This window comes from Schistocerca serialis, chromosome 8 (genome assembly GCF_023864345.2).
Source record: "Schistocerca serialis cubense isolate TAMUIC-IGC-003099 chromosome 8, iqSchSeri2.2, whole genome shotgun sequence".
NCBI classification, from domain to species: Eukaryota; Metazoa; Arthropoda; class Insecta; order Orthoptera; family Acrididae; genus Schistocerca; species Schistocerca serialis.
Window position 1 is genome coordinate 389,371,153 of NC_064645.1, and position 12,910 is coordinate 389,384,062.

Genomic DNA, 12,910 nt, shown 5'->3' on the forward strand with positions numbered 1-12,910 from the left:
ACATTCCAAACTTAAATATGTTAAAATGAATTTAAATATCTGGGTACCTACTTCAGAACAGCAAACGAAATAAAAGACAAAATTAATGTAGAGCTCAAAACACAAATAAAACATTTTACGCCCTGTTATATATCTTGAGGAGCAAAAATATCTCTAGGGAAATACAAATAAGCACTTATGTCTTTTACACAAACTGCCAGCTTTCAAACCCATGTAGTAATGGTAACGAAATTTGCTCATGCAGTTTGACTAGAGTTTCTTTTCTTTTTTTGTGATTCAGAGTTCGTAAAAATAAATCTTGATGTGCTATGTTTAATTTCGGATCTTACGATTGACGAGATGCATGAAAGTACAAATACACAAGCTCTTTAAAACAACGACAATAATTACTCTGAGTTTCCACTGTGAAAAGCCACCGTTTACTTTCCTGCACATATTTAATATGATACCCTTATCTGACTCCTTGATTTGTATTAGGCGTATGTATCATGACTTTTATTTGAGCCGGCCTGGGTGGCCGAGTGGTTCTAGGCGCTGCAGTCTGGAACCGCGCGACTGCTATGGTCGCAGGTTCGAATCCTGCCTCGGGCATGGATGTGTGTGATGTCCTTAGGTTAGTTAGGTTTAAGTAGTTCTAAGTTCTAGAGGACTGATGACCTCAGAAGTTAAGTCCCATAGTGCTCAGAGCCATTTTTTTATTTGTTTTCAGTCTTACAGAATTGCTTCTGTACAATGACCTTTTTGGTATTGATAAGGTGTTCTCATACGCCTCGTCTTGTTAAAATACCTTACAATAAATCCCGTTTTACTTATTAAAAGGCTTTTCATAGTCAAAAAATAAGTGATTTGTCGACTGTTCGTGTTTTCAGTGATGCGGTTAACACAAATAGATAAGCTGCGCAAAATCACCTCGTATGCTTTTAAGACGATCGGAATGGTTAGATTATTAAAAAAACGTATTTTGATGTCAGGAATATTTTTGAAAAGTTTCTGCCTAGAACAGCACAGTTCGGGCATGAAAGACAAACCAATCAATCATTCCTTCTTCTTATCCAGTCTCTCATACCTCTGCTGCGTCTCCTAATCCCTCGTAATACGCGGCCTCCACTTTCCTTTTCGCAAAAAAATGGAGGCTCATTGTTGCACGGACGGAACAGTGATACAGCGATATACAGAAGAGCGGGGGAGTGGGGTGGGGGTGGGAGATAGCGTCCCTGAATGCCTGATATTTCCACTTGTCGCCGCATTCTTTTCAGCGGCTGACAAGCAGCGCCGCTGAATGCGAGTATCCGGCACAAATTAATTTCGCCAGCCGAGAGCGGCCGCTGTGACGGGACGGGGCATAGGTCTGCCGGAGCTGCGGCGGAATAAAGCGAGACAGCAGAGAGGAAAAAAAGAAAAAAGAAAAAAAGGAGCGCGAGGGAAAGGAAGCGGCGAGGAAATGTCGCGCCGCGCCGCGCCGTCCTGTCGCACAAATTTATTGGCGGCCGGCGGCGGGCGATTGGTCGATAAGCAGCCAGTTAGGTCCCGTCCGGCGCTGGCAGTTGCGAATGTTCCTGCTGCAGCTGGGTTAAGTTGGAAAGCCAATAGCGCGCTGGGCCGCATAGGGCGGCGTCCCAACTCCGCTTTGGGCTTTTACTTTTCTGTCTCCTTTCGTGTGGCGGAAACGACAAACCCAGCGGCTCGAACAGGAACTGTTACTGAAGTAGTGGGACTTCAGAGCCTCGACCCATTCTACGATCAGAACACCAGCGAAGAACAGCACCTTTCATGTTTTTCATCATCATCATCATTTAAGACTGATTATGCCTTTCAGCTTTCGGTCTGGAGCATAGTCCCCCTTATAAAATTCCTCCATGATCCCCTATTCAGTGCTAACATTGGTGCCTCTTCTAATGTTCTACATCTACATCTACATTTATACTCCGCAAGCTACCCAACGGTGTGTGGTGGAGGGCACTTTACGTGCCCCTGTAATTACCTCCCTTTCCTGTTCCAGTCGCGTATGGTTCGCGGGAAGGACGAATGCCGGAAAGCCTCCGTGCGCGCTCGAATCTCTCTAATTTTACATTCGTGATCTCCTCGGGAGGTATAAGTAGGGAGAAGCAATATATTCGATACCTCATCCAGAAACGCACCCTGTCGAAACCTGGACAGCAAGCCACACCGCGATCCAGAGCGCCTCTCTTGCAGAGTCTGCCACTTGAGTTTGCTAAACATCTCCGTAACGCTATCACGCTCACCAAATAACCCTGTGACGAAACGCGCCGCTCTTCTTTGGATCTTCTCTATCTCCTCCGTCAACCTGACCTGGTACGGATCCCACACTGATGAGCAATACTCAAGTATAGGTCGAACGAGTGTTTTGTACGCCACCTCCTTTGTTGATGGACTACATTTTCTAAGGACTCTCCCAATGAATCTCAACCTGGTACCCACCGTACCAACAATTAATTTTATATGATCATTCCACTTCAAATCGTTCCGCACGCATACTCCCAGATATTTTACAGAAGTAACTGCTACCAGTGTTTGTTCCGCTATCATATAATCATACAATAAAGGATCCTTCTATCTATGTATTCGCGATACATTACATTTGTCTATGTTAAGGGTCAGTTGCCACTCCCTGCACCAAGTGCCTATTCGCTGCAGATCTTCCTGCATTTCGCTGCAACTTCTCTGTATACTACAGCATCATCCGCGAAAAGCCGCATGGAACTTCCGACACTATCTACTAGGTCATTTATATATATTGTGAAAAGAAATGGTCCCATACCACCTACCTGTGGCACGCCAGAGGTTACTTTAACGTCTGTAGACGTCTCTCCATTGAGAACAACATACTGTGTTCTGTTTGCCTATTACTTCAAAGTCATTCTTAACCGAATCCAGGTACCTCCTCCTTGGTCTACTCCGAATCCTCCTACCCTCTACTGCTGAACCCATGAGTCTCTTGGGTAACCTTGCTTCTCCCATACGTGTAACAAGACCCCACCATCTAAGCCTGTTCGCGCTGACTGCTACATCTATAGAGTTCATTCCCAGTTTTTCTTTGATTTCCTCATTGTGGACACCCTCCTGCCATTGTTCCCATATACTAGTACCTGCAATCATCCTAGCTACTTTCATATCCGTAACCTCAACCTTATTGATAAGGTAACCTGAATCCATCCAGCTTTCGCTCCCATACAACAAAGTTGGTCGAAAGATTGAACGGTCCACAGATAACTTAGTCTTGGTACTGACTTCCTTCTTGCAGAAGAGAGTAGATCGTAGTTGAGCGCTCACTGCATTAGCTTTGCTACACCTCGCTTCCAGTTCTTTCACTATGTTGCCATCCTGTGAGAATACACATCCTAAGTACTTGAAACCGTCCACCTGTACTAACTTTGTTCCTCCTATTTGGCACTCAATCCATTTATATCTCTTTCCCACTGACATTACTTTCGTTTTGGAGATGCTAATCTTCATACCATAGTCCTTACATTTCTGATCTAGCTCTGAAATATTACTTTGCAAACTTTCAATCGAATCTGGCATCACAACTAAGTCATCCGCATATGCGAGGCTGCTTATTTTGTGTTCACATATCTTAATCTCACCCAGCCAGTTTATTGTTTTCAACGTATCATGCATAAATAATATGAACAACAGTGGAGACAGGTTGCAGCCTTGTCTTACCCTTCATGTTTTTCAGCGAAATAAAAGTTTAAAAAACAGCAGCAAGAAATAGCCCTTACTTACAATAAACCTTTGATATCCCAAACAAAATATGAGCTCAGACTACTGACATTACACAAAAATCTAGACTGAAATATATTTTGTTCCTATGAAAATCTTTGTTACCATCAGAAACGTTTCGTACTCGTCCAACTCGTTCTCTTTTTTTCTTATGTCGTGGTCATCAATCCTCTGATTGTTCTGATGTGCCCCCTCTCTCACGTGTCAACTTCTTTATATATTTATGGTTCGCGACGCTTAGACCTCAAACATCAGTCCATCAAAGAAACTTGACGCAACTCTAAAAAATTGTCGATAAAATAGACTTTGAAGATTTCCAAGCGTTTTTAATTCACTAAAGCCAGGACAGTACTTTGCTGGGAAACGGGGTCCTGTCGTAGAATGCAGCCCGGCATATGTGTGATCCAGGTTCGATTACCGGTCGATGCAGATCTTTATACAATGGTGCTAGTTCTACGAGCATTTCCGTGGAGCGCAAAACATGTAAATGTGAAAAACGTATTTGTAAATTTTTTTATAGTTTAAACAATCTTTAATAATAATCTTTTATCAAGAGCTTCTATTTGCAATGGAAATTTTGTGTATGATATGCAACTAGAAATGAGACGACATCCATTTTTTGTAAAAAAAAGGGACAGATATTTGGTAATTAGCGTATATTTGAAAATTTTATGTTTAAATGATGTCGGTTTCAAAATTTAAAAATATGAAAAAAAACAACGACAGAAAAGACATTCTAACGAGCGATCCAACGATTGCCAGTCTCGACCACAACCATTTTTTTCATCTCTATGTATTTTACTCTTCAAGGCAACGATAGCAGAACGTGCACCTGTGCTTAAAGATTTGCATCGGCTAGGATTCGAGCCCAAACCACGTACATATCAGGCGAGCATTCTACCACAAATCCACGTCACCCGGCCTAGCTGCAGTGAAATGAAGATACACGCGAAACTTAGAAGTCGATTTTCTCGAGAATTTTGGAGAGTCGCTTGGAGCTACTTTGGTTTGATGTGCCCCCTCGACTATCTCTCCTGTGTCAAATTCTTTATCTTTCGAAGAGACCAGACAGCAATCGGCATTTTGTTTATAAAGGCTACTGTTCTATGAAGGCTTTTCTTACCATCAGAATCGTTCCGTATTCTTCCAGCTTGTTCTCTCTCTTTTTTTTCCTTGTGTCGGGGTCATCAATCTTCTGAATTAGTCAGATTTCTGAACTTCACGTACAATAAATATAAAAAAATTGCAAGCATCAGATTGCCATGTGGTCTCCTTGTGAGAGTAGCACTTGAAGCTGACATTCTCACGCGTTTATTGGGTAAGAGTATATTCCAATCTGTCTTCTCTTATAGCCCTCAGCGGCTCCCTCTAGTATTCACAGATGCCGTAATACGTGTCTTATCGTCCCTTCTCTTCTTCTAGTCTGTGCTCCACATACTCTTTCTCTCGCCGAGTATGCGGAGGACCACCACATTTTTCGCGTGTCTTATCAGGACACTAAATTTTCAGCATTTTTCTGCACAACATGTCAAACGCTTCGCTTCACTCGTACTCCTGTTTCCCGACGGACCGAGATGCGCTTCCATACAATGCTGTGCTCCACATGGCTGTGATAACGAATTTCTTCCTCATATCAAGGCCAATGTTTGACAGTAGTAGATATTTCTTTTAGCGATAAATGCTCTCTTTGGCTGTGCCGGTTATATTCTAATATTCTCCTTGTTTCGTCCGTCATGTGTTACTTTAACTACAAAGTCTGCAGAATTTCTTCACTTCGTCTACTACATGATCCCGAGTTTCAATTTGCTCAAGGATAAACTCTTTTCTGTTATTCTTCGTTACTTTCGCTTGCTTTAATTTTCTATTAGTGCATATTCAGTGTTCATTCGACCGTTCATTCAAATTAACAGGTCACTTTCCAAGAGGCTAGCAATGTCATCAGCGAATCTAATCATAATTTTAATCGTTCCGGAATCCGCCATTGTTTCTTCACTGTGGAGGTTGAGCAGCAGGGGAGAAAGATTGCATTTTGCCTTACGTCCTTTTCAATCCCAGTACTTCTTCCTTGGTCTCCCAGTCTTATATTCTCGTCTTGGTTCTGGTACATATGCATATTAACCGTCTTCTCCTAGAGCATATACCTATTTTTCTAAGGATTTCTATTATCTTGCACCACTTTACGTTGTCGAAGATCGAAAGATTCTATGAGTGTACCATGATTTTTCTAAAGATTTTCTCCATTATCTAGCGTAACATTAGAATTCCCTTTTTGGTGCCTCCGCCTTCCGAAAAACAAACTCATCGTTATCTAACAGATCCTTGTATTTCTTTTCCATACTGCTGTATATTATTCTTATAAGCAGCGTCAAGCTGATTGTGCAACAGATCTCTTACTAGTGTGATCCTGTCATCATCGGGGTTATGCGGACAATATTCTTCCGAAAGCCCAATCGCCAGTCACGGTAAATATCACAGGCAACTTAGAAAAATAAGTTCTGTTTGGTTATTAAGAAAAAGCTCACGCATTTAACCACAAACTCCTATATAGTGTGTGGAAAATTTTTAGAGTACAAATTACACAGAGGACTTTTAGATTATTTTTAGTATTTTTAGATTAGGAACCTACAGTCGAAATGAGTATTTCCAACTATACAAGGTTAGAATGCGTGTGAGCCTCGTGTTTGTACAGCTCATATATTCAAAAGACCAACCACTGCTGCCGCGTCGACATTCCTGGTACTAGCACTGCCTTGAGACTTTTCTTGGCGGAGTTAACTGCTAGTCACAGCTCACACCTATTTGTTCAAAATGGAACATTAGTCGTGACAGCATGTTAATGTATAAGTACTCCACACAGTTTTCGTCTAACACAGGAGTTACGTTTCAGCGTGTATAGATATTGGAAAATTGCCAGAATGAAGTACGGCATGGACATGGACTTGTTCATTAATCAGTGAAAAGGAGAATACAATAAATAAATACAGATTTCTGTTTACATAAAAACTGTTAAACATTCAAAAGTAAAGATAGGCAATCTATGATGCAAAATAAATATTCGTCTGCAATACTGAAAATGAACTCTGAACACAGAATGTTATGGTTTGTACTCGTACCTAGGAGGCCCTTCTTTCCGCTTTATAATCTACTGCATTTGCCTTGGCACGGATTTCACCAGAGATTCTGTTGTTTGCACTGTAACTTTCCTCTAGTAGAGAGTTCTTTAGTTCATTTCTATTGGATACCTGCTGGTTCCTCACGTTTTTGTCTAGTTCATTACACATTTGCTGTACTAGATTAATGTTTGGCGATTATGATGATGTTGGCATGCAGCGTGGAGTGTTCAGCAGCGCCGCATTGACAGTTGTATGTTTGTATCATTATTTTGTATGAAAACATAATCTACAGAAAGAACCATATTATTGATACTTCTGAACAGATTTGTTTTTAGGATGTTTATTTGAATATTGTGGTCCATAATCCCATCCAATCGATTTGCATTCATCCAGCCTCAGATAAATACGGAACCTCCTCCACGTTTAACTGAGGCTGTTATGTATCTCTCTTCTGGTTCACATTTTTTTTTCCCTCCACACTGTCACCGACCCATTTGATTTAAACGGTCGAATCGGCTCTCGTCAGTAAATACAATCTTCTTACTGAAATCAAACCCAGCGGATTTATGTTTTCTTGCAAATGCAGCTCGCTTCCTTCTGTTGATTTTGCTGCTGTATAGTTTTCTACTGGCTCTTCGGCGTCCATACCTTGCTTCATAAAGCACATTTCTTGCAGTCAGTGCTGAAACAGCTTTTCCTGTATGCATTTGAATTGCAGTAGCAAGCATTGGAATGCATAGTTTTGGATTTTTCTTGAGTTCTCTAAGTAGATGTCGTTCTTCGATCTCGGATAGAAATGCAGGAAGACCGCTTCGTGACTGGTAATCGTACACTTTATTCTGACTAAACTTTCACTATACTGTTGTGTGTTTGCGTTTGCGGCTTAAGGGCGCTCAACATCGAGGTTACCAGCGGCCATACGAAGGTCAGTTGAAACGAATGTGGTTAAAACGTAGAAAATGCAATGAAAGAAATAACAAGCAAACTGAGATAAAATCGCTCTCACTCTCTCTCAACCTCGCGCATGGACACCAGCTTAATCATACTAACTCACAACATGGAAAACAACGCTGAAAATAGGGAGATGTGCGTAAACTATCAATTAAAACGCAACGCAACATGTTAAAAATGGCGCCCTAGAATTTCAGGGAACAAGTCAGACAATTCACAAAATTTTGAAAGTCGTACCATATTCGTTTGCTTGTCAGTTAAAGGAGACGGCAAATCTTCCCGGCAAATGAGCTGCCGGCCATTGGTTGGAAAATAAAACACAATCTAGTAAAATGTGGCGCACTGTGATCCGAACGCCACAAGCACCACACACTGATCCGGTGCAAGAAGTTATGCGTCTAGGGCTGTGGCCTGTGCGAAGACGAGTAAGGAGGACCTCATATCACCTGCGTGGCACGCCACACCAGCGTTGAGGACTTGGCGAGACGCAGCTTATTATGTCATTTTCAGCCATTCTTGTTCCTACACATTCATGACTCTGTACCTTAAAAGAATGAGGCGAGAGCATCCAGGGGTATGGCACAACGAACTAACTGAGGATCGCGACTCGCCTCCTTGGCTACTACAAACTTTCTTTCCCTGCAGTACCCATGTGCTCTGTCACCCATCAGACTGGATATTCTGGACCACTTTATCTGCTGGGTACAAGCGTTGTAGAGAGTGAAGGGCACTCAGAGAATCGGAACGGATGAAGAATTTAGCACTCGAAACACGTGTCATCGGCTCCAGTGCCCATAAGATTGCATATAATGCTGCGTCGAAGACAGTAAAGTCTTGAGGCAGTCTGATACGATCGGGGAAAACAATAGAGAAACCAATGGAGTCCCCTGTTTAGATCCATCAGTAAACACAGCTACAGAGTTGTGGTGCTCAGTGAAAATGTCATAAAAAGTTGTGTTGAAAACACAAAGGAATGCAGTCTCTCCTGTACAGCACTAAAACTAAAATCACTTTGGGGGTCTGCAATAAACAGAGTGGCTTCCGGTTAAAACCCTGGAGTTGGGGCTGTTCTTGCTCCACGTCCTCAACAAATGGCTCCAGCACATGCTGTACTCGGAAGCCAAACACCCTTGTTGCTCAAAGACGATTGGAGAAATGGTATTGAGGAGGCGAACAAACAACAGTATGGTGTGTAGGTGAATTCGGAACAGCGGGGAACTTACATGTCTGACGCTCCATGAGGAGCTGCTGCCAGATGGTGAATGGCGGTTCGCCAGCTTCAGCATAGAGACTGGGTGTCGGGCTGATCTCACAAGCAGCCGTGGTCAGCCTAATCCCCTCATGGTGGATAGCGTCAGTAACCTTCAGATAAGTGGGCCTCACTGAACCATATACTGTGCACCCATAATCTAGCCGCGATCGCACGAAAGCTCTGTACAACTGGAGCAGACACGCCCTGCCCGCTGCTCAGGACCTGTGGCTAAGGCACTTTAAGATATTTAGTGCCTTATAAGTTCTGGCTTACAGGTGTCTTAGGTGTGGTAACCACGATAGTTTCGACCCATGTTATTTAAATATCACTCAAAGTCTTTGAAAACAGAGAGGGAACCATTTTTTTTTATATCAACTGTGGTAGTGTGTATTGGCCTCAATTACATGGGCTGCATGGAGATTGTCGAACAGGGGTCTGCAGTGAACTCTGACATCAAATAGATACAGTCCTCAGCTGGATGCTTCCAGGTAATACACTTATTAAAAGTCCTCCCTGTCCAACACCAGCATCTCGTCAGTTAAACATATTTCCTGCCGAAAAGAATAAAGCTAGTACTTTACAATACAGCCTTTTTCCCATCAATTTGTAGGTGAGGGTCAGAGTCTGAGTATGTCTGCTACTAATTTCGAGTTGTATTGTGAAATTTTTTCCCAGCAGGATAACACCAGTTGTATGCAATCGTCAATTTTTCAGCTGCATCGCGCTTTTACGCGGTTCTTGTGTAACGCTATGCATATAGTTGTGTAATTAGGTCTGATCTTTATGATTAGTTACATAATGACAGCCGATCTTTACTTCATTTTTCCCAACCAAAATAAATAAAGTAAATAGATTGCTCTCCTGCATCTGAGCAGTTTCCACGTGTTAGGAGGTGCACTTGGGATCTCTGTTCAGGAGAGCCAGGGTTCGACTCCTGGAAAGGGCACCGCCATTTTTAATTTCCCGCGAATTCCAAATGCCTCCGGTGGTATAACTGTGTTTGGGGATGCTCTTGTGCTTTCTGTCGAGGACAACCAGGATATGAGTCCCGGAAAGGGTACTGAAATTTTTAATTTGGCGATAATTTCTTTGGGAGGGAGTGGGGGTCGGACGACGGCACAGCCCTGGAGCAAAGAAAGTCCCACGATAATTCGAAATTCTCGCCAAAATTCGAAATTCCCGCCAAAATTCCAAATTCCCACCAGAAGCGTAGGTGGAGGAGGGGGAGGGATGGGGAGGGAGGGAGGGAGGTGGTTGGGATTCACCTGCAGTATCAATTTGATATCAAAATGTCCCAACAACCCCAGTACTCTGCAACTATCGCTTTATAAAACCCAAGAACTTGCTGACGACACTGGACTCGCATTCGGGAGGACGACGATTCAATCCCGCGTCCAGCCGTCCTGATTTAGGTTTTCTGTGATTTTCCTAAATCGCTCCATGCAAATGCCGGGATGGTTCCTTTGAAATGGCACGGCCGACTTCCTTCCTCGTCCTTCTCTAATCCGATGAGACCGATGACCTCGCTCTTTGGTCTCTTCCCCCAAACAACCCAACCCCAACTTGCTGACGAGGAACTAGGTGGTAGAGTCCTGGTGTCCCTGGGCTGTTGTGCAGAAGAGAACATCGGTAGTTGAGAGAAGGTGGCAAGATTTTTACGCGCCGTTGTAATGCATCGACTGAAACTGATGACCACTTCTTGAAAAGTAGATAGAGCATAAGTTGTTCTTGTAAAGTGCTGGTAGTTTATATAAATAACAAACTGGCCAAATGCGAATAGGATTTGCGCTGTGAGGGTTCTGTACAGATTTAATTATGTATACAGGTGGTTGCTAAGCAGATTCAGAAGGATGTAGGTTGCAGTAGGTACTGTGAGGTGAAGAACCTCGAGCCGGCCGAAGTGGCCGTGCGGTTAAAGGCGCTGCAGTCTGGGACCGCAAGACCGCTACGGTCGCAGGTTCGAATCCTGCCTCGGGCATGGATGTTTGTGATGTCCTTAGGTTAGTTAGGTTTAACTAGTTCTAAGTTCTAGGGGACTAATGACCTCAGCAGTTGAGTCCCATAGTGCTCAGAGCCATTTGAACCATTTTGAAGAACCTCGCACACGATAGAGTAGCATGGAGAGCTGCATCAAACCAGCCTCTGGACTGAAGACCACAACAACAACAACAACAACAACAGGTGTTTCATCCATCCCGGGAATCGAAGACCTCGACGATTTTTGCTTGATATCAATCACGATATTCGCAATATATCAGTCCTGGGAATTCCAAAACTTTCGAGTGTGTTTTAATTTTAAGTTTCACGCTTAAATTTTTTGTATAATTGCGCATTTGCATTTGTAATACCTGAGAAAAAGGGGTATTAACAGACGGGCTGACTCACAAAGGGATAAGAAATGACAAAAAGTATTTTTTTCTTGTGTATAATTGTCAGTTAATAATTTTCGGATTTTTTTCCGTTACTTGTATTGTGAAGCCTTGCTTCTTGCAAAATTTCATGCATCTAGGTCAATGGGAAGTACCCTATAGGTTTCGATGAGTGAGTTTGTGAGTAACAAAATGTGATATAAATGGCTGCTCTTTCGCGATTGGATTGACTTAGAAGCTTAAATTTTTTACACCGCCAAGGGACCGTAGACTTTAGTATATGACATAAATTTAGACTTGCTACGTCTACCCGTTTCTGACGAAAAGGTTCTTAACAGTGGACAGACAGACAGGCAAAGGACAACAAAGCAATCATATAATCGTCCGCTTTTACCAGTTGAGGTGCGAAACACTCAAAATTTAGTATTAATCCCCCCCCCCCCCCCCCCCGATTTGTTCCTTGCCTTAAAACACTCACTTTGAGAGTTCTACCAAATGTGTAACTTAGACCCTAAAGCTGTGGGACCTGCTACACAGGGTGTATATTTTAAGTTGACAAACCGGAATAACTCGAAAAATATGCTTCACACGAAAAAATGTGTAGCATCCAAAGTTGAAGTTGATTATTTTCGAGGGGGATATCTGCTGGTGCTAAAATTAGCAACTTCAAAATTTCAAATGGGAACCCCGATTTTTATTGCAGAATCAGATTCTACACAAAAAAACCACGTACATTTTGTCTTAAACACTTGTTTTGATTCTTGGTAGTTGGTGCTGTAATTCAAGAAAATCCACGTTCTCATTTTTGCGCGGAAAATGGTTACGGATAAATAAAAAGTACTTATTTACTTCGTAAATTTTTATTCGCTAAAACTAAAAATCTCCCTCTCTCCCCATATAGTGGGGTTTGAGAGAGAGAAATTAGAGTTTTATAAGTATTGACCAAAATATTAATTTTTTCCGCGGATTTGGATAAGTTTTGTTTGTTTCTTGGTCATGAGGCCACACAACTTTTAATTATCAAACAAATCATCTGACTAGCTAACTAACTAACCAAACATCGAACTTACTAACGAATTAACTCATTTTTTATTTATCCGTAACCATTTTCCACGCAAAAATGAGAACATGGTTTTCTTGCATTACAGCGCCAACTACCAAGAATCAAAACAAATGTTTAAGACAAAATGTACGTAGTTTTTTTATGTAGAATCTGTTTCTGTAATAAAAAATGGGGGTTCCCATTTGAAATTTTGAAGTTGCCTCTCGCCCCACCCCCAGGGGGCTAGGGTGGCGGGCTAATTTTAGCACCAGCAGATGTCCCCCTCGAAAATAATCAACTTTGGATTCTACACATATTTTTCGTGTGAAGCTTATTTTCCGAGTTATTCTCGTTTGTCAACTTAAAATTTACACCCTTTATACGTACTACGGCTGTAATCTTAATATGCTTCTCAACACAGTTTCCTACGACCTTGAGG

The 12,910-nt window shown here is 42.2% G+C and overlaps 1 non-coding gene across 1 annotated transcript; it reads left to right on the top strand.

The window, feature by feature from the left end:
• Positions 1–507: 507 nt before the first annotated feature.
• Positions 508–591, top strand: Trnas-gga (transfer RNA serine (anticodon GGA)). The gene is given in 2 exon segments: positions 508–547; positions 557–591. It is a non-coding gene; the product is annotated as a tRNA-Ser (tRNA).
• Positions 592–12,910: the final 12,319 nt, after the last annotated feature.